The sequence below is a fragment of the Opisthorchis viverrini genome, assembly GCF_000715545.1.
Source record: "Opisthorchis viverrini unplaced genomic scaffold opera_v5_286, whole genome shotgun sequence".
NCBI classification, from domain to species: Eukaryota; Metazoa; Platyhelminthes; class Trematoda; order Opisthorchiida; family Opisthorchiidae; genus Opisthorchis; species Opisthorchis viverrini.
The window spans coordinates 24,976-29,629 of record NW_008751933.1 but is presented as its reverse complement, the minus strand read 5'-3'; positions in this window follow the sequence as shown (position 1 = coordinate 29,629).

Genomic DNA, 4,654 nt, shown 5'->3' with positions numbered 1-4,654 from the left:
GCATGTTTGCGATAGGCCAGCCCCGGAACCGTTCTTCATCAATCTGAATAGTTTTCACTTCGGGGCTCCAAATACGATAAGATGGATCTTATGACTTTACGGCCGTGAACAGTGTGTCAGCATTCGTGTTGCTATCTCTGGCGATGATGGTGACCAATACAGTCTGACCCCTGATTATACTCAGCCGGATTCCGCAAAAAGGTCACACAAAACACCCGAAATAATATTTTGGCATTCACAGCTTTTTAGGTCTGTTATACCTTGGCGAAATTTAGCCACTAATCTTCGCAGTCGGTGCGCATGCTAAGTTACACTGGGCCTGTGGTAATTCGTCGGGTTTTATTATTTTTAGAGCCGCTGGGAATGACTTTCCGGGGGCCACTGTTTTGTCTGAAATCCTGTGTTTATACGGGCCTGGTGGTGCCGTACCACCTACAAAACTTCCACCTTTGTGCAAGGGTGTGGCGATCTCTATTCAAAGTTGATTCACACCTGACGGTGGAAAATAATAAATAATGGATCACCTGGAACACTGTCCTGGTATCAAGCTGTCATATCAACCGGAAGAGGCGCGATGACCGGGATAGTGTTAGGTTGCCAGGGCCTAGGCCCGATAATCTCAGATGCAGCTGTTGAGTTTAATCCAGGAACCTTTCGCCCGGTAAATTCGCATCGTCCTCACTGAGCCCTCTCACTTTCTTTGAGAGTGAGGCAACTAGAGAAGAGTTTAAGCCCGCAGCTGCTAAATGATTTTTCCGCACCTCCTGCAGGTCCTAAAAATGACAAGAGAAGTGCCCCAGGATGGGCGTGTGTTCAGGACCCACATAAGCGAACCGGAGTAAGCAGTAGTCACTTATTCGCTCGCACAATCATTTATCGATAGCAACGTGACCGTCTCCGTCGCCGGCGCATCGTTGGGGTACGCCCTGGGGCCAGAAGACTGAGACTAATCCAGAAATTGCTGCTGCCTAGGCACCACGCGACGACCGATGTACCATGGCAGTATATCTAGTCGTATGATTCGTGGTTGTACGTAGTCTGGGACAGTAGCGGGGCGCAACACCCCGGAAAACAAGGTGTTTAAATCTTCAAGCGATGCCCTTGGCTTTTAGGCCAAAGCGGGGCAATAGTGGTTGGCGGAAACTGACAGTGCAAGTTTATAGAAGGAGTGACCGGAAATTGTCCGGTCACTAACTTGCGTTTTCATAGGACCAAAGGCTTATTGTTTACCACGATAAACCAAGCTTCGCACAACGGCTATTCACACTTCAGCAGGGCTTTACTGATGCCAAACTCTTCAGTGTTCTACCGTCAATTGAAAGTAGGCCGACCGTGCAAAAACTTGGAAACACTTTCATTGCGTTCAAGGTAGTAAGAGAAGGCCGAGAAATGGCTCCCTTCCTCCTTGGACAAAAGCATACTGGGTAGCAGTTGCCGCGCGCATTGTTTGTTACTAGAAAACAAGTTCAACTTCCAAGCTTCTTTGGATTCCTCGAATTTTGGTGTCTTGCAGGCCGTCTGCTGCATCTGTTATACACCCGTTCTTGACGTAAATGGCTCGGTCACTTCGACTATTTTCTGCACCCACAAATGACATAACTATACTTCATGTATTCGTTTACATTTCTTTCAAGCGCTGTGAAGGATGGAAAAGGTAAAATCCGTTATTTCCAAAATGCATATGAGGCCGCGTCGAAAACCGTATCACAGTCAGTTATAGCGTGGGACGTCAGGAAGCCAGCGGTATTCGACGCTCGAGAGGATGAAACGACGGCACACGTCAGTTCTGAAATGTGCGGATATAGAGGTTGGTATTACGGAATCCACAGGGCACACACAGCACACATTTGCACAGATCGGATGACACAGAAGCGAACACCGGAGCGTGGCAACGACACACGTGTATTAAACCGAAACCGAAACCGGAAGACGGGGATACAAAATCAGGTCAAGTTCAATCAGAGGGGTGTACAAGAGGGTTACTCTCTCCTGCCCGGGGCTCGTGGTGGCTCGTCCATGGTACCTGCAATAGGGAGAGAAAGATAGAGGCACATATAAGGTCATATGGGAGACGTACGGGCGGATACAGTCGAGTTTCAAATGCGCTACACCGTCCCAAGTCGAATGTGCGCCAAAAATTTAGCAGGATGATTAAGTAAAACAAATTGCGACCACATGAATGTAGATGACCGATATATTGGTTTGAGCCTACATGAAACCCCGAAGATTTAGTGTAAGTGGATCTATTCGGAACTCAATGGTTTCGCATCGGCATATGATCATGCGAGACGGTATGCCACCCCCTAGTTGGGAATAGACATTTTCCTTACTATGATTATTATCAGGGTATTGTGCGTCAAAAGATCGGCGACCCCTCACAATTACACGATCTCTTTCGGAACGTTTCCATTCTTATTATAGCTGATAACATGATGTAATTTGTGGCAGGTTAGGCGTAATTCCCAGCACCTTCTCACCGTAACTTTTGCTGAAGCGCGAATATGAATTGGCCCAGCGAGAGGTGGCCAAAATTCCAGCCTGTCTCTTTTCTCCTTTACGTTCACCTAGGCACGCCAAAATATTCCTACCGAACTTTCGTATCAATAACTCAAATCAAAATGTCCGCGTGCGGATGGGATGGTGGGGAATTATGTGATGCACGAAATGGTCAAATTATTGGAATGCGAACAAGGGTGGGAACAGAGTACTATAAACCAAAGTACGGTCTTGCTTTTGGAACCCTGTCAATATCCCAGCATACACACCCGTGAACTTCGAAATCATGCCACATAAAGCCCCGCTCGTTGACGTTAATCAAGCCGCCCTAATAAATTAGTGCTGCGGAGCACATCACGTTCTTTTATGCACAAATTATTGAACATATCGTCCAGTGGGAAGCGTCTGAACAAACGTACGCCTGCTGCATATGAAGAAGCCAAGTGCAAGGTCCGAACACAACAACACAACGATGCCACTAGGTGATGGTGACAACGAAATTTTTAATTGATCCTGCAACACTGCTGTTGACGTAACCACCATTTCGACCACGCTTACGTCATAACTCAATTCATTGCCCGTGAATATTTGAGTATGGCCATCTACCTATGCAAAATAGGCGAAGTCCCTAGTCAACGAAATGCGTTTTCCACTCACGTGTGCACCATGAAGTACTCAAACGGTCGTGGTGTGTTGAAGTTTACTCGTTGGACCACGAGGAGAAAGGTAGATTGTTTGGCTCCTCGGGCAAAAATGCGCCGTAATGCACGAATGCGTTCCAAATGCACTGAACTGTATGTTTGGCAAACCAGTTTTAGGAGTCCTGGTAGCCAAGGAAATTTCAGTGAACTCAACCATAGACGTGCAACCCTAGTGTGATTGGACCACTCCCTGTGTTGTGAGCGCTTATGTGACGATGACCGAGTGCGTCGTCCAGGTATCTCACACAGTAATTAATGTGGCACGATTGCAGCGGCGTTCGCACACTAACTTCGCTACCCCAGGGAGTTCTGTCTGATGTACCAGATAGGAAAAAGCAGATTACTCAAATAAATGACCGGAAAGGAACAAACGACCGACAAATTTATCAGGAGGACGGCGAACACAGGCCTACAAGCCTCACCAGCGTGCCGCTGAAGGTGACGGAACGCATCTCAAACCGAGCTGTCCTAGATTGCCGTGCATCGAACAACTTGATATCTCCAGCTCAACGCGGATTTCTCGCAAACTATTCTCGCCTTTTTGGGCAGCCTAACTCAAACCAAAGACGAAGGGCTCATATTGGCTGCCATATTTTTCGGCTTCTCAAAAGCATTTGATAAGGCCCCCGCGTTTCGCTGCTCCACAAATGCAATCTTACGGGATTCATGGGAAAATCCTACACTGGATCAAAACGTTCGTATCAGATAGATCATTCCGACTGAGAATAATCTCTACCCACTCTTCTCCAGAGCCGGTCCCCATTGGAGTGCCTCAAGGCTTCGTCCAGGGGACCGCTGCTTTTTCTGATCTGCGTCAACGACTTTACAGATGTCCTTACAAGTCCATGTCTACATTTTGCGGACGACTTGAAGTGGTGTGGTCGTTGGACAGGCATCTGCCGCTGGCTATTCGCACAAAGAGATTGAGTTCTCGAAATCTACGGCATTTTCAGACTCGCCACTTCATAGTGTAGAATGTCTATGTATAATGTTTATGCTCCTGTATTATTGAAAATCCTTTAGCATGGCGATTTGTTTAAGTGAACTTAATCTCCGGGTGAATAAACACCGCCGACTTTGAATACGTTACCTGATGATAAAAAATCGTGGATTGTGGAAAACGTTGACTCACATACAATGAACGTAACTTTCATGTATTTTTCCAACGGAACAGATTTCCCCAACATTCTAGAATCTAAATGGCCTTTGGAGATGCATCATATGCGTAGGCGCATTCGTGCAAACAAATTCTGGCCGATGATTTTTTGTTGCCAGTAAAAATTCCGTGATGCACGCTAATTATTTGCTGAACCTCGTGCAAGTTGACTGGCAAATTACAGAGTTCTTCATTATAGGTTCCGAATTATGCTAGAAAGTCCACCGGGTTCATCGGTCTTAACCGACGCACACCACTAACATGCGGCTAGAGGTACGCGATGCCCAACTAATCCATCCAT